This window comes from Podarcis erhardii, assembly GCF_964252035.2.
Source record: "Podarcis erhardii genome assembly, chromosome: 1".
NCBI classification, from domain to species: domain Eukaryota; kingdom Metazoa; phylum Chordata; class Lepidosauria; order Squamata; family Lacertidae; genus Podarcis; species Podarcis erhardii.
Genome location: NC_138497.1, coordinates 132047369 through 132068203, shown reverse-complemented (window position 1 = coordinate 132068203; position 20835 = coordinate 132047369). Strand labels below are relative to the sequence as shown.

Here is a 20835-nt window from a genome sequence, read left to right as displayed (position 1 = left end):
ACTCTATCTCCCATCATTCATGACCTTTGGCTATGCTAGCTGGGGTTGATGGGAGTTGGAGCCCAACGTCAACTGAGAGGTCACAGGTTCCTCATTCCTGATGTAATGGAATGTTCCACAGTATTAAAAAATGTCCTATACAGAGAGAAGTAAGGTAAAGGGACCCCTGACCATTAGGTCCAGTCGTGGCCGACTCTGGGGTTGTGGCGCTCATCTCGCTTTATTGGCCGAGGGAGCTGGCGTACAGCTTCCGGGTCATGTGGCCAGCATGACTAAGCCGCTTCTGGCGAACCAGAGCAGCGCAGGGAAACGCCGTTTACCTTCCCGCCGGAGTGGTACCTATTTATCTGCTTGCACTTTGGCGTGCTTTCAAACTGCTAGGTTGGCAGAAGCTGGGACTGAGCAATGGGAGCTCACCCCGTCGCGGGGATTCAAACCGCCGACCTTCTGATCGGCAAGTCCTAGGCTCTGTGGTTTAACCCACAGCGCCACCCGCGTCCCCTACAAAGAGAAGTAGCATACCATTAAGAGTTCGTCTCGCTAACCCTTGTCCCTTGAAAGCTGCTTTCTATACTTCTATACAGAAAGAAAGAAAGAAAGAAAGAAAGAAAGAAAGAAAGAAAGAAAGAAAGAAAGAAAGAAAGAAAATTGCTTTCTAGGTGCAACTGCATTTTTAAATTTTTTTTATGGAGGTGCACACGGTTATGTGAAGCAGTTTAAAGTCCCGCCCAGCTGCCCCAGGTACAGATTTTACTATATTGGTAAGACAAGCCATGTACAGTACTTCACGGTTTGTGACACAGAGGAACCAAAATTTGGGCCTGGGAGTGAAGGTTGGGGGGACCTTTTGAAACTGATTGTGCTACTTGTCGCTTAGAAGAGAAAGCTGCCGTGATTGAGATGCTCCTTTGTTGAAATCCGTGCCATGCCAGCTAAGTCGAGCCCATTCTTTGTCTCCAACTGTACATTGCCCACTCAAATACTACACAGGAGTGTGGCAGGGACAGAACTGTAACAAGCCTCCTGCGGATACTAATGAAAGGGACATTGGCAGTCATTACATATACCCATGGCACACTCATCAATTATCTGTGTGGATCTCTATGTAACGAGAACAGCATCCTACGCACAAGAGGGAGGTAGAAGCGGGCTCAGGAGAACCCTGAGGTTTGCAGAAGTACAAAATATACTATATCTTTGGGGAACCAAAGTCCCTGAGGAGCCCCAACCCTTCCCTCCGAAAAAGCACAATGAAGACAGAGCATTTTCAGTGGCCCACTGACTGCTGAACAGGGGAAGCAGAAAACTGGGAAGGAAGGGAAAGGAGTATCCAGAACAGGAGCAGTCCACCCTGCAACAATTTGTTGCAGCAGGCCCCACTTTATTCTGTAGCAAAACTCTAAGCTTCTGAACTGTGTACGCTGCTTAAACAATGTGGGGTGTAAACTGAAGACGCAGGTGGAATACAGTACTGCTTAAATCATGGGTAGGCAAACTAAGGCCCAGGGGCCAGATCCGGCCCCAATCGCCTTCTAAATTCAGCCCGCAGACGGTCCGAGAATCAGCATGTTTTTACATGAGTAGAATGTGTGCTTTTATTTAAAATGCATCTCTGGGTTATTTGTGGGGCATAGGAATTCGTTCATTTCCCCCCCCAAAAAAAAATCTAGTCTGCCCCCCACAAGGTCTGAGTTACAGTGGACTGGCCCCCTGCTGAAAAAGTTTGCTGATCCCTGGCTTAAATGTTCTCTTTAAAGGCGAGTCCCACTGGCTGAATTCCTGGTAGTGCAAGTGGGTTTAACAACCATCTTCCCAACAGTTGCTAGAGTGCAATTATCATCATTATTATTACATGAATTACTTCCCACGAGGCATCGCAAAGCCATTTACATTCTAATCTAAGCCATTAATAACAATATAAAAGAACATCAGCACATACATACATAAAAGCAATTGAAATTCAAGTCAGATGCCTGCTAAAGCCTCAATTTCTCTGGGACAGGCGTGGGGAGCCATTTGCCCTCCAGATGTTGCTGTGAGCTGTGCTTTCTACTAGGGCTCACTGGCGTGTCATGTTGTATTCAAACATGACTAGCAAGCTTAGGGCTAATTAATGCATGAAGAGGTCATGACCGCAGAATTGTAGTCCTAGGCTCAGCTAGGTCATGCCCCTCACCTGGAATGAAGAAAATTAAGTTTCCTCCTTTGTTCATTCTCTTTCAACTATGTGAACTCACTGAGGTAGGAAGTGCCTGAATTAGCTTGCTACAAGCTCAAGCTGTGTGTTTTTCCACTATATTTTGTATCCCAAGCTTTCTACCTGTGTTCTTCTGGCTGCTGCATGGAATCACACATGAATCTGACCTTTGGCATTTGTAAGTAAAGCATTTAAACTTACCAATGGTGTGGTATGCTCGTTGTGAGATGGGAAGCACTGTAAGCGGACTAGAATGGGGTAGTTAAAGGGTCTAACAGCCTATATTCCCCACACTTCACTGTGTTGCATGATTTTGTGTCTTTGAACTTTGCTAGGGGTTCTCTCTTGCTGGAGAGTGTGTTTACCCCATGCTAGGGAGCCAGCCAATTCTTTTATTAACTACAGATCCAGATCCAGATTTACTATTTCCCCCAGCAACTGATTAGGCTGTCAACAACCTGGTTAATTTTAAGGCAAGATCCGTAGGCCAGTATCCTAAGGGCTTTCAAAATCTCAACCTAACATTAACTAAAAAGTTCACTTACGCTTGTGTGTTGATCAAAAGTGACAATTTGTTTACTTGGATCTTCTTCAGAGTTGTTCATAGATTAGTCAGTTTATCAGGCTTGAAAAGATTGAATTGCATTAGTGGTATCAGACTTTGGGAGTGGACCCACAGCTTACTGACCCAAATTGCCTTTGTCAGCTGTTTTAGATTACTTGCCATTAGTCAGAGCCAAGGATGGTGTCACCTCGTTTATCCATGAATCAACTATTTAATGGGTACTTCAGCTGCTAATGCAAATACATTTCTTTCAAAACTCAGAATGCACTAGCACCAGTTTTCCTGGTGAGGATAGAAAGAGGAAATTAATCATTTCTTAGCTGCAAGTGCATTAGTACTGTGTTTATTTTACAGCTTTTGGATCGATGCTGAGTTGTCAGAGCAGCAGGTCAGATTAATTTTCAACTACAGACACCAAGAAGTCACCTGTTCTCCCAGGTAAGTGTTGGCTTGGTTCCTTATTCGATGGAACAGACTCTCAAACAAAAGTGTGTTAGTAAGGCTTTGTTGTTGTTGTTGTTTAGTCATTTAGTCGTGTTCGCCTCTTCATGACCCCATGGACCAGAGCGCGCCAGGCACTCCTGTCTTCCACTACCTCCCGCAGTTTGGTCAAACTCATGCTGGTAGCTTCGAGAACACTGTCCAACCATCTCGTCCTCTGTCGTCCCCTTCTCCTTGTGCCCTCCATCTTTCCCAACATCAGGGTCTTTTCCAGGGAGTCTTCTCTTCTCATGAGGTGGCCAAAGTCTTGGAGCCTCAGCTTCAGGATCTGTCCTTCCAGTGAGCACTCAGGGCTGATTTCCTTAAGAATGGAGAGGTTTGATCTTCTTGCAGACCACGGGACTCTCAAGAGTCTCCTCCAGCACCATATTTCAAAAGTATCAATTCTTCGGTGATCAGCCTTCTTTATGGTCCAGCTCTCACTTCCATACATCACTACTGGGAAAACCATAGCTTTAACTATACGGACCTTTGTTGGCAAGGTGATGTCTCTGATTTTTAAGATGCTGTCTAGGTTTGTCATTGTTATCCCCCCAAGAAGCAGGCATCTTTTAATTTCGTGACTGCTGTTAGTAAGGCTACAATCCTCTAAATAATTACTTGGGAGGAAATCTCATTAAACCCTGAGTAAACTTGGGTAGGAGCTATGCTTTAGTCCAGGGGTCCGCAATTTTTTTTAGCCACGGTCCACTGTCCCTCAGATCTTGTGGCGGGCAAGAGAAGCGGCACCGGGAGGAGGGGAGCTGGAAGAAGAGGTGAGGGGGCAAATAGTCCTCCTTCCCACCCCCCAGTCCCAGCCCTAGCCGCTGTGCTTACCTTCCCAGGGGCTGCCGCCGCCGCTGCCACTGCTTCTTGTGGGTAGGCAGAGTGAGCTCATCCACTCTGCTCTCTGGCCCACAGGAGCACCAGGGCAGCGGTGGTGGGAAGATGAGCAGCGCGAAAGGGCTGGCTCCGGAGAGGGGCTGCTTAAAATGGCTCTCAGCCAGCTCAGCCCAGCCCCCTTCCTCCTCTAGGCAGGGCGGGGAGAAGCCGAGAGGAGGGAGGAGACGCCGCTGCAGTGTGTGTGTGGGGAAATGGAATGGCGCCGGAAAAAAATGGCACAGCCCGAACGAACAGAATTCCCACGCCGATCCATAGACAGTCCGCAGGCCGGATTCTGAAGGCAATTGGGCCTGATCCGGCCCCTGGGCCTTAGTTTGCCGACCCATGCTTTAGTCACTCCCAACTGAAATGTAGCCTCCTAATGCTATTCTATATGTCAACCTGTAAATAAGCCCAAGGTAAATGGAGCTGGACATGGGTGGCGCTGTGGTCTAAACCACTTAGCCTAGGGCTTGCCGATCAGAAGGTGGGTGGTTTGAATCCCCGTGACGGGGTGAGCTCCCGTTGCTCGGTCCCTGCTCCTGCCAACCTAGCAGTTCGAAAGCACGTCAAAGTGCAAGTAGATAAATAGGTACCGCTCCGGCGGGAAGGTAAACGGCATTTCCATGCGCTGCTCTGGTTCGACAGAAGCGGCTTAGTCATGCTGGCCACATGACCCGGAAGCTGTACACTGGCTCCCTCGGCCAATAAAGTGAGATGAGCGCTGCAACCCCAGAGTCGTCCACGACTGGACCTAATAGTCAGGGATCCCTTTACCTAAATGGAGCTAGGATTGCAGCTTAAGTATGTCACTGCGCTTCCACCATTCCTTCTCCCTCCTCTTTGTTGTTTCCTCCACTTTTAGCAGATTTAAGTTCTTCCAAGGCATGGACTTGGTTTTTGTGTGCTTATATTGTACTGTAAAATACTTTGTGTACTTATTGTATAAGGATAATGATGATAACAGAGTTCTGTTTGGTAAAATATAACTTGGGTTAGGATTTTGAATGTATTATTCCTCAGATTAATGCGTCACTTTTTCATTGCCCTTGCTGTTTTGTTCAAAATCTTCAGCTCAGGAGTTATGCCAGTTGCAAACGGAGAGGCAGGGCTTAAGCGCAGCGGTAGAGCATCTGTTCTGTATGCAGAATATCTCTCATTCAATCTCTTGGTATCTCAAGGTAGGTCTGACCTTCCTGTGTTCCTATGAATTGAAGGCGCATTATTTGAAGTTACAAGGTCATATAGCTCCTTGGAAGGCTGTTTCCCCATCTGTGTTCTCTCTCTCATTTTACTTCAGGATATTGTGAGGAAAATAACCTAACAACTGACGCCTCCAAAGTAATTTGCTTTTCAATAGACCTCACTACCCAGCTGTCCTGGGTCTATCATTTGCATGGAAATATACTTTTTCATTTCCTTGCCACCTGCTATTTACTTGCTATTGTAGTTTTGTATTTTTTTAAAGACCTCTTCAATGTGGTTCAGGAATACAATGTATTTTTGGCATCCAAGACCCCCTTTTTTTGCATCGGAGGGTCACAGATGCCATGGCAAAACCCTTGAGTCTAAAAGTCGAAGGATGTGTACACACTATACCTTTGAGCATTATGGTGGTACCTCAGGTTACATACGCTTCAGGTTACAAACTCCGCTAACCCAGAAAAAGTACTTCGGGTTAAGAACTTTGCTTCAGGATGAGAACAGAAATCGCAGCGCGGCAGCGGGAGGCCCCATTAGCTAAAGTGGTGCTTCAGGTTAAGAACAGTTTCAGGTTAAGAACAGACCTCCAGAAAGAATTAAGTACGTAACCAGAGGTACCACTGTATTCACAGCTTATTCCTTCCCTCAAATGGTTATGGGCACTGTACTTTGCCCATAAACTTTAAAGGTATAGCATGTACACATGACATTTTATTCTGGAATCAATGGAAACTGTGTGATTATTTTATTCTACACAGTGGTGTAGTGGTTAAGAGCGGTAGACTCGTAATCTGGTGAACCGGGTTCGATTCCCCGCTCCTCCACATGCAGCTGCTGGGTGACCTTGGGCCAGTCACACTTCTCTGAAGTCTCTCAGCCCCACTCACCTCACAGAGTGTTTGTTGTCGGGGAGGAAGGGAAAGGAGATTGTTAGCCAATTTGAGACTCCTTCGGGTAGTGATAAAGTGGGGTATCAAATCCAAACTCTTCTTTTTCTTCTCTTGCATCATTTTTGCCCCAGAAAAGCACTTACTGACTTGAGAACCTGACTTCATTCTGATCGTAAAAGTTCGTTGCAGATTGACTCTGCATTACTCTGCAGTCTGTCCAATGGAAAATGCTTATAGGCGGTCCCAGCAACGTATGGGGTGTAGCCACACCTGCCAATAACCTCATAGGTAGGCGCACACCAAGCTCGCAAATCACAACCACGACTTCTTTCTTCATGTTACCCGGGGCGTGTGCAGGGGCAAAACAGTGCAGATAGGAGGTGTGTCAAGTAACCACACAGGTCCTTGTGGACAGCAAGACCTAGACTGAAAGCAGCATGCTGAGGACGGGTATGAATGGTTCCAGAGTGTGCATAAACCACATTTTTGTGCTACAAATGGCTCATGGAGAGATCAGGTAGGATTACTGTTGTTGTTCTTTAGGGTGGATGCTGTTTGCTGAGCCATTCTGTTGTAAGAACATGCAGACTCTCAAGCTACACCGGAAGCAGACCTGAGCATGGGGAAAATACTGATCTCAGCTAGTTCTGCAGGATGCTTTCATGGAGCGAAATGCCAGATAAGAGCTTTGACTACTGGGTGCTATAATCTCCTTTGTTTCCAAAGTTCAGGCTGTGAGTTTTGCTCCACATATAAGCAAAATGGCACCACCCATGAAGGAGAGGGAAGTATCAGGTAGGCTTGGGGAGACTTGGAAGTCTGCAAAAATATCTCTTTTTTTTGCGGTGGGGGGTGGGGGCAAAACAGCAAAGGAGTGAGCATGCTCAGTGGCCAGGGAATCCCAACCAACCGTTGACTGAAGGGGAGAAAATGGGGTAATGGAAAAGGAGTGGCTGGAATCCAGAATGAGAAGCCCTCCATGTTGCAGCATTTTGTCTTGGGACTCCTGCAGATCTTTGCATTGTGGTTGCTGCCCTGGCATTTTGTGTGAGAAGGCTTCTGCTTTGTTTTGCCTCAGAGGATTCCTGCAGGCGATAATCTTCTAGCAAATGTGCAGTTTTATTTACCATATTTTTTGCACCATAAGACGCACCTAGTTCTTAGAGGGGGAATGCAAGAAAAAATAAAATAAAGGGAACGCTGAGCAGAGCCTCTATGCATCCCAGGCTCTGCTCAGCACTCCCTTTCACGAGCCGCGTGAAGCATGTATGCGGCTCTTGGGGGCTTTTCCCCAAGGGGGGAGAAGGGCAGCCTGTCACTGATGGGCTGCCCTTCTCTTTCCTCGGGGAAAAGCCCCCAAGAGTCGCACACACGCTCCACGTGGCTCTTTAAAGGGAGCGCGGCTCTTGGGGGCTTTTCCAGGAGGTGGGGGAAGGGACAAAGGGGTTAAGCCAGAATCTAGAACAGCAAGAGGGAGCGCTGCGCAGTGATCCCTCTCGCTGTTCTGGCTTCTAGGATAGCCACCCAGCCTGCATTCGCTCCATAAGACGCACACACATTTCCCCTTACTGTTTAGGAGGGGAAAAGTGTGTCTTATACAGCGAAAAATACGGTATATATCAATGAGCCTCCTGCTATTCTTCCATGAAACTCAAGGTGTTTGTGGACAGGGTTCCTCAGATCTGACCAGACCTTCTTAGTGCTACCAAGATTGCTTCGTCCTGCGGCTTCAGGCAAAAAAAGAGTCCAATTGTTCTTTCCTCAAACTATTCATTTATTTGTTCCAGAATATTTTTAGCCTGCCCTGCATTCAAAATCTCAGAGTGGGTTACAGTATGTAAAACAACAACAATACTCCCAGTGAAATGAATAAGAGCAGGTGAAAATTATAATTTTAAAATTACAGCACAAAACCTAGGAGTGGGCTTGCATCCCAGAAGAACCCAGGGCAAAATCACAGGTCTTATCTTAGCCTGGTACTGAAATGTCACAAGGGCGAGTGCCTGGTAACTTTCCAAGGAGAGGATGTTCTGGGGGGCACATTTCAAATTGTGAGTGAGCGCTGAGGGCACCAGCCACAAAAATACTGCCCAGGGGTGGGGGTGGCATGACATAACACAGGAAAAATATAGTCATTGCTGATTTTCCACTTTCTGCCCCTGGACAACCTCACACTTGCCAAGAGACCCAGGTGGAATCTTCACACATATAAAAGAATGCTGTGAAAATGCTTTTTTAAAAAAAAAAGTTTTGAAAAATACACTGAAATTGCCATAGCTCACTGTCGCCATCTAGTGTCACATTTGTTTATTGCACTTTACAACACACCTAAAACATTTTATTTGCAGCTGTAGAGCTGAGTCCCCAGTGTGGTATAGTGGTTAGAGTGCTGGGCTAGGACCTGGGAGACCAGGGTTCAAATCTTCACTCAGCCACAAACCTTGCTGGATGACCAATGGACCAGTCATTGCCACTCAGCTTAACTTACCTGACACGGATGTTGTGAAGAGAGGGAGACCCATGTAGGCCACCTTGAGCTCCTTGGAGCAAAAGGTGAGATATAAATACAATGAATAAATAAATAAATAAATAAATAGGAAGGCAGCGGTGTCTTGCTGGTCCCGATTGCAAAGATAAATCTCTTAAAGGCACAAGATTCTTGTTTTCCCCAATGCCACTCCTAAACCAAAGTGCCTGCTTACCTGGGAGTGAGCCCCATTAAGCACAAAGAGACTTACTTCTGAAATACATAAGTATAAGTTATCTGTACAGCATAGCTGTCAACTTTTCCCTTTTCTTGCGAGGAATCCTATTCAGAATAAGGGAATTTCCCTTTAAAAAAGCAAAATGTTGACAGCTATGCTATACAGTGAGTACAGTGGTGCCTCGCAAGACAAAATTAATCCGTTCCGTGAGGCTCTTCGTCTAGCGGTTTTCTCGTCTTGCGAAGCAAGCCCATTGACAGCTTAGCGGATTAGCGCTATTAGCGGTTTAGCGGCTTTTAGCGGATCAGCTGGTAAGCGGCTTATCAGTGGATCAGCTGATAAGTGGCTTAGGGCTTAGGAAAAGGGGGGGGAGGGGAAAAAACCCCACAGGAACTCGCAAGACATTTTCGTCTTGCGAAGCAAGCCCATAGGGAAATTCGTTTTGCGAAGCGGCTCCAAAATGGAGAACCCTTTCGTCTAGCGGGTTTTCCGTCTTGCGAGGCGTTCGTCTTGCGGGGCACGACTGTACTTGATGAGTGCTTGGGCATCAGCTCCTGCACAACACGGGATATAACTAAGACTTTTTGCAAATGTTCCCCTTTCCCCGTCTGGAGAGGGGTTTCTTAAACATCAACCTGCAACTACTGTACAGTAGTAGTATTTGCAGAAAATACAGTGGTACCTCGGGTTAAGTACTTAATTCGTTTTGGAGGTCCGTTCTTAACCTGAAACTGTTCTTAACCTGAAGCACCACTTTAGCTAATGGGGCCTCCTGCTGCTGCCGCACAATCGGAGCACGATTTCTGTTCTCATCCTGAAGCAAAGTTCTTAACCTGAAGCACTATTTCTGGGTTAGCAGAGTCTGTAACCTGAAGCATATGTAACCTGAAGCATATGTAACCTGAGGTACCACTGTAACTTCTAGGGATGAATCTACCATAGGATAGATGGAGCCCAGTTGCTAGGAAGAAACAGAAGGGCAAACTATGGAGGCTAGCAGGAAAAGTGGACTTAAGGTCGGGGGGTAAGAGAAGAGCTTTGGGACCCCTGGGATCCCTACTGTATTCTGTCCAAACAACTCACTTGTCAATCATAACTCTTATTTCACTCATTGGCTAAACACCCCAACAGGAGTGAACAGCCAGCCTGGCTCATTTCTCTTAGACTGGTTCGAAGGGTGCCTGCACAGTTTGCTTTGTAACTTTCTTCCTAGGCGGCCAAGAGCCTCACATTTTATTTTAAATGAAAGTTTAGACCCCGGGACACCTGCAAAGGCCTTCACAGGTGACACCCACAGTGCCAGGTTGACAACCCCCGAATGAGACAGCAAGCCGTCCAAATGCAGCCTGGCTCTGGGCGCAGGTTTAGGAACAGCTGTGATGCTATAATAATTTACACCATCTGAACAAGTCTCTTGAGAGCTATTTTGGCCTGTCCATAATTGATGGTGTTCTATAGCATTCCAACACCCACCCTAACCCCACCCACATGCCTCCTATGCCACAGTAGAAAGAAGAGTTTCCTCCAGAAAGACCAATCTTAGAAACAGCTGTTTCTTTGCTGTTCAAGCAGCTGCTTCAGGACCTGCCGAAGACCTATAAAAATTTGCCCTGCCGTGACCTCAGCGCTGCAAGCAGGTATGTTTGCACTACTTTGCTGACGCTGCATGCCTTAGCTGAAACCCAGGAGAGAGCATCCGGGCTGCCTTTTAGAACTGAGATTGTTTCTGTGCATAGACCCTTCAAACACAGGGCAGGACAAATGAGTGTGAGCTTGCCATACGGAAATCGCACAGACACCAACAGAGGCAGTACTGGGTAGTCCTGAAAATATTCCTGTGGTTCTCTAACTGCGATCCTACCAGCTATGACGGCGTGCCTCTGTGGGTCCTTAATGGCTAGTGAGAGTTAGAAGAGTGCCTAAGCTAAGCACTATTTCCTCCAGGAGCAAAACCTCAGGCATGTCCAAAGTCTGTTTTGGGGGCCTAATGCCTCAAATTCCTGGGATTGCTAAATTGTAAAAAAAGCTGAACAACTTTGGGGTAAAATCCTAAAAAAAGCTCAACAACTTTGGTCGGCCCTCACGCATGTTCACTTCATCTTTGAAAAAAGTTTGGACACCCCTGCTTTATATCGTTCATTGAAAGATGCTACTTGATAACAGGACTGAAAGCCTAATGGGTTTCCTCAAGTCTATTTCAGTGCCTTTAAGCGGGCAGTGGGACGCGGGTGGCGCTGTGGGTTAAACGACAGAGCCTAGGGCTTGCCGATCGGAAGGCACAAGAGTCTTGTACGCTGGCTCCCTCAGCCAATAAAGCAAGATGAGCGCCGCAACCCCAGAGTCTTTCGCGACTGGACCTAATGGTCAGGGGTCCCTTTATCTTTACCTTTAAGCAGGCAGTAGCCAAAGTATAATTCCAGAGAAGACCTAAAGATGTCTTTCTGTAGCCTGGTTTGCTTTCAGGCTATCTGTTCATAGAGCATTTATCCCGATTAATTTATTTAGCGACATAGGAGCCAACTTCAGGGGGCCATGGATGCTTGGGCACCCAGAATAATATACCGTATTTTTTGCTCTATAAGACGCACCAGACCACAAGACGCACCTAGTTTTTGGAGGAGGAAAACAAGAAAAAAAATATTCTGAATCTCAGAAGCCAGAACAGCAAGAGGGATTGCTGCGCAGTGAAAGCAGCGATCCCTCTTGCTGTTCTGGCTTCTGGGATAGCTGCGCAGCCTGCATTCGCTCCATAAGACGCACACACATTTCCCCTTACTTTTTAGGAGGGAAAAATTGAGTCTTATAGAGCAAAAAATACAGTAATTGTGGGGACGGGGGCACCCACAAAGTTAATGAGCACAGCCGGCAGGCAGAGCCAGCCAGCCTCTGCGATGCTGCCTCCAAGAAAGTACAGCTCAAGACGAATGCCTCGCAAGACAAAAAACCCGCTAGACGAAAGGGTTTTCCGTTTTTCGAGGTGCTTCGCAAGACGAATTTCCCTATGGGCTTGCTTTGCAAGACGAAAACGTCTTGCGAGTCATGCGAGTTTTTCCCCTCCCCCCCTTTTTCTAAGCCGCTAATAGCGCTAATCCGCTAAGCCGCTAATAGGGATGCTTCGCAAGACGAAAAAACCGCTAGACGAAGAGACTCGCGGAACAGATTATTTTCGTCTTGCGAGGCACCACTGTATTTTTTGCCCGTGGATGAAGCCTGTTTTGTTTTTCCAAGCGGGCAACAATATTTTTATTTTTGGCTTTAATCGCTGATCCTCTTTCTTCGGTTGGTAAATGACAATGGTTTTTAATGTTTGAGGGGTTTTTTGTGTTTTAGTATTTTGTTGGAAGCTGTCCGGAGTGGTTGGGGAAATCCAGTCAGATGGGCAGCATATAAATAAAATGATTATTATTGTGCAAAAAAAAAAAAAAAAAAAAAAAAAGGAGTGATCATGTTGGGCTAAAGCAGTTACTTTGGTAGCAGGGCTGGGCATAATAGCCCTCACAAATGGAAGATGATCTAGGGCATGGGTAGGCAAACTAAAGCCCGGGGCTGGATCCGGCCCAATCGCCTTCTAAATCCAGCCCATGGACGGTCTTGGAATCAGCATGTTTTTACATGAGTAGAATGTGTGCTTTTATTTAAAATGCATCTCTAAATCGTGCTCCGGCGGCGTGGCGGCAGCAGGAGGCCCCATTAGCTACAGTGGTGCTTCAGGTTAAGAACAGTTTCAGGTTAAGAACGGACCTCCGGAATGAATTAAGTACTTAACCCGAGGTACCACTGTAGAGGCTCTTACGATGAAATGTTATTCCACTGCATGTAGAAATGTGGTTTATTAACAGAAAGCTATGCTTGATCCTTTCTCCCTGGCTTTTGGTGTTCAGACGGTTGCTCACATCTGCAACATGAAGGACACATCTGTTGACAGAAGCAAGCCTTAGTGATTATTACCTTTGGACAGCAAAAGGGGGTGCAGCCATTGAACCTTACTGAATGTCACGTTTTGTTAGGCTTCTATATTGCTGGACGGTGGGGTGGGAGGGGACAAACTTCTCCAGTTCCTTCCCATACCTCTTGGGAGACCTCTACCTCCCAGCCCTAATTATGTAAAAGGATGCAACGTCGAATAGTCTGCCTGCCTCGAGGTTTCCTCTTCCACACCAGCGCTGGCCCACACTCATCCTAGGGGCTTGGATTTCCTTGCACAGCTTTGCAAATTGCTAAGCAAGTGTTTCCAGCCGCAGATTAACACGGGGTTATTTGCCCTCTCTCCCTTCTGTCTCCAGTATCATCTGAAAGAAGAAAGTGGCAGGAAAGCGCTCCTGCTGAGCCGAATTCAAAATTTGCATTTCCTTTTGGACTCGGGGGTGACCTCCAGGTGTAAGGTAAGGCTCTGGCTCAACACAATTAAACAGCTCTAAGTGTGCTCTCTCGTCCCCCTTCTTCCTGCTCCTTTTCACCCTATTGCTTTGTCTTCTGTTCTCATGCTCACACATTCTTCTCTTTCAGGCAAGAGTGCTTTGTAAGGTCCAGTCAACACATGCTATAATAATTTTAATAATAATAAAATTTTTATTTATACCCTGCCCTTCCCAGCTCAGAAGGGACGTGGGTGGCGCTGTGGGTTAAACCACAGAGCCTAGGACTTGCCGATCAGAAGGTTAGCGGTTCAAATCCCCGTGACGGGGTGAACTCCCGTTGCTCGGTCCCTGCTGCTCCTGCCAACCTAGCAGTTCGAAAGCACGTCAAAGTGCAAGTAGATAAATAGGTACCACTCCGGCAGGAAGGTAAATGGCGTTTCCGTGTGCTGCTCTGGTTCGCCAGAAGCGGCTTAGTCATGCTGGCCACATGACCCGGAAGATGTACGCTGGCTCCCTCGGCCAGTAAAGCGAGATGAGCACCGCAACCCCAGAGTCGGCCATGACTGGACCTAATGGTCAGGGGTCCCTTTACCTTTTACCTTCCTGGCTCAGGGCGGCTAACAGCAAATATAAAAGATTGATTAAAATATGACTTAAAAACCGCATAAAATACAATATAAAATGCAGCATCAATAGCAATAAAATTCAAAAATTCAGGGGTCATTTGGGGCAGGGGGAAGGCAAAAACCCACCCCAGTCAGCAGACAAGTTGGTCCTACTAGGGCCAGCAAGGAGACCAGGGAAGAATTTAAATGTGGTGTCCCAGAAAGGGTTTCTTCATAGAAAAGGAACGGGAAAAGGGTATAGAGGATCAGGCTAATTCAGATTAAATGCCAGGCAGAATAGCTCTGTCTTACAGGCCCTGCGGAAGGAGATCAAGTCCTGCAGGGCCCTGGTCTCGTGGGACACAGCATTCTACCAGGTTGGAGCCATCACTGAGAAGGCCCTGGCCCTGGTGGGAGGATAGTCTGGCTTCCTTAGGGCCTGGGACCTTTAAGCCATTATTATTCATGGACCTTAGGGTCCTCTGCGGGGCATACCAGGAGAGGCGGTCCCGTAAGTATTAGGGTCCTAGGCTGCACATGCTAGAGAATGAGGTGGAATTCTGAGGTGGCAGACTGCACCCCACCAGTCAAGGCCTCAGGTGGGGATGCCTTTTGTCTTTTTTTTTTTTTAAAAAAACATTTATTCAAGTTTTAAAGGTTACAAAACGAAAAAAAAGACACCAAATTAAGCAAAAAAAGAGACAATACATCACAATAAGTAAAAACCAAAAAAACCACAGAAAAATACAAACAATTAAAAAACAAATCAAGCCTTCCCATAACTTATCTTTCATTTGCTTGTTTCCTTGACCTCCTCACACCTCCCTTTTTTGTATTTTAGTTCAGTTAGATATTTCAGCAAATCCTTTGCATCTTTGTTTTTATCCTAATAATTTATCTTAATATACTGTAATTTTACATTCTCTTCTTTCACCAATTAACAATCCATTTTTACTTAGTCCTTTATAACATTTCTGCTAAAACCACATAACTTCATTCCAGCATCCTTCTAACATTCTTTAATTTTACAATGTTTCTGTAAGTAAACTTTAAATTTCTTCCAATCTTCCACCGACTCTTCTCCCTGGTCTCGGATTCTGCCAGTCATTTCCGCCAGTTCCATGTAGTCCATCACCTTCATCTGCCATTCTTCCCGGGTGGGTAGATCTTGTGTCTTCCAGTACTTTGCAATAAGTATTCTTGCTGCTGTTGTAGCATACATAAAGAAAGTTCTATCCTTCTTTGGCACCAATTGGCCGACCATGCCCAGGAGAAAGGCCTCTGGTTTCTTCAGAAAGGTATATTTAAATACCTTTTTCATTTCATTATAGATCATCTCCCAGAAAGCCTTAATCCTTGGGCACATCCACCAAAGGTGAAAGAATGTACCTTCAGTCTCTTTACATTTCCAACATTTATTGTCAGGCAAATGATAGATTTTTGCAAGCTTGACTGGTGTCATGTACCACCTGTAGATCATTTTCATTAAATTCTCTCTTAAGGCATTTCATGCCGTAAATTTCATACCTGTGGTCCATAACTGTTCCCAGTCAGCCATCATTATGTTATGTCCAACATCTTGTGCCGGGGATGCCTTTTGTCAATGCACACCCCAATATTCTCTGCAGATCAGGGATTTGCATGAACCATGTCATTTTAGACTGTACCTAGAGGTTCACCTGTTTAAAGGCTTCCCTACGTTAAAAGTTCCCTGCGGGTAGAATGCTAGCACAGGTGGCACAGAGCTGATGTGCTAGTTTTCTCCTGCAAAGAGATTTCTTCTTCTTTGTTTTCATTGGACAAAAGGGGAAATTCACCTGTAGACTGAAGTGGTGCAGTCCGTTCTGCCACATTCTCATCCTCCTCAGCTAAAAATAGTAAAATAAATAAATAAATCCTAGGTTGCTCCTATGAGAAAATATCAAGGGTGCCAGATATCTCCACCTTTATACGGTGGTCCCTTGGTTCTCAAAAGCCTTGGGACTCAAACAACATGGAACCCAAACACTGCAAACCGGGATGTAAGTCTTCCAGTTTGCAAACTTTTTCCAGAAACTGAACGTGCTCCGGTTTGAGTGTCATGCTTCCAATTGGAGTGCCACACTTCCGTTTTGAGTGTTACGCTGAGGTCTGTCTGTCTTTGCTATTTACTGTATTTTTTGCTCTATAAGACTCACCTTTTCCCTCCTAAAAAGTAAGGGGAAATATGTGTGCGTCTTATGGAGCAAATGCAGGCTGCGCAGCTATCCCAGAAGCCAGAACAGCAAGAGGGATTGCTGCTTTCACTGCGCAGCGATCCCTCTTGCTGTTCTGGCTTCTGAGATGCAGAATATTTTTTTTTTTCTTGTTTTCCTCCTCCAAAAACTAGGTGTGTCTTGTGGTCTGGTGCGTCTTATGGAGCGAAAAATATGGTGTTATGCGGTGTTTTTTTTGCGGCTGTTTTTGTTTTGTTTTTGTGACTGTGTGGAACCCATTTCAGCTACTGATTGATTGATTGTGTGACTGCAGTACATTGTTTATTGCTTTCATGTTATGGATCACTGGTCTCGTTAGATAGTAAAATTCATGTTAAATTGCTGTTTTAGGGGTTGTTTTTAAAAGTCTGGAACCGATTTATCCATTTTACATTACTTTCCATGGTAAGGCGCGCCTTGGTTTTGGAATGCTTTGGTTTTGGAACAGACTTCCGGAACGGATTAAGTTTGAGAACCAAGGTACCACTGTATCAGAAGCGACTTCTGATGGTTTACTGAGCATTCATCCTGATTTCTCAGCAGGGAAAGGAGATAATGTTGGACGTTTAATAAGCAGTCCTTCTGAAAAAGTTGAGGGAGGTTAGATGACGCTGCATCAGAGCAAATCCTATTTCCACTGAATATTCCCTGCCCCATTATTGCAAAAGCTCTGATCTTTTGGGGTAAGCTTTCTTGTCCAAGACCTCCAAATCCGCTTTAATATAGGGGAAGCCTGGATGTGCTGTGAATCAGGAAGCAAGGCAACACAGCATTTCTCCTCTCCCTCCCCATCTTCCTTTTACCTATTGTCCTCGTTTGCCTGTCATAACAAACAAGAATCCAAGTACTGCAGGTCAGGTAGCCGAGGAAACAGGAAACAGAAGCCACAGCTGCCTTGTCTTCAATTTTAGCGTTGGGTAAAGCTATGTTTTCCCCAGCTAGCTGTTCTATTACAAAGGAATTTCAGAAATAGACTGGAAAGAGAAGCTGCTGAATTGCAACTTATCACCAAACTTAAAACTATGGAGAGACCTGGTTTGAACAAAGACATTGGATTCTTATCTCATTATACATGACAAAGCCATTTTTCACCTTCTCACCCCTTGCTTTTTCCTGTTAGACCTATTGCAGTCGTTAAGAGTCGTCAACAGGCTCATCGCAGCTATCTGCCAATCACCCATTCCCACCACCCTTCTGAGTAATACCCCTCCCCACCTTCTCACTATATAGAAAGGTCCGGTGACTTCTGTTTCAGTGTATCTGAAGAAGTGTGCATGCACACGAAAGCTCATACCTAGAACTAACTCAGTTGGTCTTTAAGGTGCTACTGGAAGGAATTTTTTAATTTTGTTTAGATATATTAAGAATAAGTTTAATTATAATAAAAGTGTGTATTGGCAATAAGTATCATGAAATCGAAATATGGAATAGACGGGAGGTTGGGTATTTAGTGTTCAGACCAATATATGTCATATTGTTTGCTAAGAAAATTATGTGTCTATAGTTATTCCTGTGTGCAGTGGCGTAGCGTGGGGGGTGCAGGGGGGGCCGGCCGCACCGGGCGCAACATCTGGGGGCGCGTGCTAATCTAGTGGAAGAGACTCGAGTGCTAAAATCCACAGGTTAGGGGGCGCAAATTACTTGCCTTGCCCCGGGTGCTGACAACCCACGCTACGCCACTGCCTGTGTGTAATTTGGTATTTGTGTTTTTTTCTTTTTTCTTGTTCTATCAATAAAAAAAATTAAACAAAAATTCCCTAGAAAGCACCCCTTTCAGAGGGGGTCCAAACTTTTTTCAAAGAGGGCCAGATTTGATGAAGTGAACATGCGTGAGGGCCGACTAAAGGGCCGGCCAAAGTTGAGCTTTTTATTGGATTGAAGTTGTTGAGCTTTTTTCCAGATTTTACCCCAGGAAATAAACTGCCACAGGGGCCATCTGGCAGGCCGGATTAGGCCTCCGAAATGGACTTTGGACATGCCTGCTTTCACCAGAGCTTCAGTTTTTGTAGCCTAAAGTAAAAGGATTTGCAAGGGAATTGTGCTCGTGTCGAAGAACCAAAAGCCCTTGGCTTCAATATTCTGAATATTTCCCTTCCCACAGAGACCATTCTGCTGTCCCTGAACTCACCCTGGCTTCCCCACCCAACCTCTGGCTGCCAGCCAAGAACTTTTTTCCAACTCCCGGCCTCTCCCACTGCCAGGACATTTTTTGGTGCCATCATCAATGGCATAATATTGGCTTGGATAACCTCTTTCCTTCCCTCTGTCACTTAAATCAAGACACCCAACTGGCACGCCTTACCCCACATGACGCACGTGCTCCACTGTGGGCCCGATCCACTGGGAAGCTCACTCGGGCAAGCAAATAGGATCCCTTGCACAGCTTCTCTGGACTGCAGATGGGTCTGCACACACCCTGGACATTTGAAGCACACGGGTTCTGTCAAAACAATCCCGGAAACTGTACTTTAAGGGTGCTGGGAACAGAAGCTCTGTGAAGGGTGAACTACAGCTCCCAGAATTATTGGGTGGAAGCCAGGTGTTTTAAATATATGGCGTGAATGTGACCAACATCAGTGTGAAGGGTCAGTGCATGGGGTACTTTAAATACCGTATTTTTTGCTCTATAAGACTCACTTTTTTCCCTCCTAAAAAGTAAGGGGAAATGTGTGTGCATCTTATGGAGTGAATGCAGGCTGCTCAGCTATCCCAGAAGCCAGAACAGCAAGAGGGATCGCTGCTTTCGCTGTGCAGCGATCCCTCTTGTTGTTCTGATTCTGAGATTCAGAATATTTTTTTTCTTGTTTTCCTCCTCCAAAAACTAGGTGCGTCTTGTGGTCTGGTGCGTCTTACAGAGCGGAAAATACGGTATATGGTGTGTACACGGCCGAGGTTTGTGCAGAACATCCTCACATCTGCAGCTATTAACCCTGGGAGACCTAGATTCTACCTCCACGGTTGGAGGCAATAAGTCCCTGAATGCCAGCTACTGGGGACTGCAGGGAGATGGGGGGGTGGGGTGGCAGCTGGCCCACCCCAAATCAAGTCAATAAATAAAAATACTTAACTACCAGTAGAAATAATCAGAATATTTGAAACTGAAATGTGCTATGCTTATAGAGTGTGCACAGAAAAACTGCATTGGGGGGGGAAAGGAGGGATTTGAGAAGGAATGGCTGAAAAGGTTTCTCAGCAAATTGTGCACTTGGGGAAGGGAGCGAGCAAAATTATTGCACACCCTCCCACCATTTATTGCAACCATTTGAAACCCCACCTTTTTTCACTCAAGGCAGTTCACAACGAATAGCAAAAAAATAATAGAAGATCCATAAAAATAAGAAAGCAACGTCAAAAGAGGCTAACCTGTAACACTGACAGTGGAGAAGGCATGTGCAAAGTCCATTTTGGGGGCCCAATCTGGCCCGGTGGTTGGTTTAATCCAGCCCCTGTAGCTCAACAACTTTGGTCAGCCCTCACACATGTTCACTTCATCAAATCTGGCCCTCTTTGAAAAAAGTTTGGGGCCCCCTGCGGTGGAGGAGAGCATCCAGAGCGGAACAGATTTCACAAGCCAAAAAAGGCCATTCCAATCATATTCTGGTTTGGGGCTTTGCTCTTGCAAAGTCAGCACCCCAGTTCAGCCCAGAAAAAAATGGTTAGCTAGCTCTGTTATTAAGGATCAGAGCAATATAGTCCGATCTCCAAGCTTGTGCCAAATCCCTGGCAGCTGAAACTGTTATGTACTGAAGTTCTCACCCTGGGCCAGCAGGGGGATACTGTAGATAGTTATGCAAATGAAGGATCGAAAGTGACGTTCAGTGATTGGATAGTTTGTATACAAATGAAGGATCGAAAGTGACGTTCAGTGATTGGATAGTTTTAGAAAGTTGTTACAGTAACAAGTTACTGGAGCTCTATATAAGCAGGCTGACTGAGCCCTTCAGCTCAGTTCAGTTCTGGCCTCAGAATAAAGAAGAGCTGTTTGAAGAATTGCTGTGTCGTCTGATATGTTCGCCCACAACTTAACAGGAACAATCATAGTTTCGGAACTGTCCTTACGGCCAGCCTCACCTAGAGCTCACTGCGCTTTGTAGTTAGTCTTAACCTTGACTTCTCATACAGCAGGTTTCCTCGCCTATCCTTTTACCTGCCGCAGGACCAGTTCCTGTACAGGACTACATACAGAGGTCATAATGGCACTGAAAATCCATGCAGACATCTCCATGAGCAAGGACATGTGTTCTGGAAGTTTCCAGAAAAATGCATGTAGGGTCTGAGGGCCAGGCAGAGGGCAGGACCGCTCTGGGAGGGAAGAAAAAGTGAGTGGAGCAGAACACAAGGGGCCTTGTTTTGTTTTGTTTAATGCTTTCTGAAAATTTATTTATTGGTGCGTGTTTTTCTTTTTGTAAATCTACCAAAGAATAAAATAAAACCAGGGATTGAATTTAATTCTAAATTATATTCTGGAAACATGGAAGATTACAAGGGGTAAAAGAAAATAATGGATGTACCGTGCCATATTAGAAGCAAAAAAACTTGTTTTGATGGATTGGAAGAGCCGCAAAAAGATTCCATTGAGCGCATGGATTGATAATATGGACAGACTAGTTACCTACGAATGAATTGCATGTCGACGCAAATTAAGAATGGATAAATATGAAGAAATCTGGAAGGAATATTTAAGCGATAAGGCAGACAGTGGTGGGAAGTAGGGGG

At 45.7% G+C, this 20835-nt stretch overlaps 1 protein-coding gene across 4 annotated transcripts in view; it reads left to right on the top strand.

Annotated features, from left to right (window-relative positions):
- Window positions 1-2483: 2483 nt before the first annotated feature.
- Window positions 2484-20835, top strand: part of CMKLR2 (chemerin chemokine-like receptor 2) — a 32712-nt gene continuing 14360 nt past the window's right edge. The window contains exons 1-4 of one of the 4 annotated variants that reach the window (XM_081849021.1): window positions 3002-3200; window positions 5199-5305; window positions 10429-10559; window positions 13206-13304. The gene's annotated coding sequence lies outside the window, so the exon portion shown is untranslated. Of the gene's footprint in view, window positions 2981-3001; window positions 3201-5198; window positions 5306-10428; window positions 10560-13205; window positions 13305-20835 lie in introns of those variants that run through there. The other 3 variants (XM_081849022.1, XM_081849024.1, XM_081849023.1) reach the window with 3 other exon arrangements.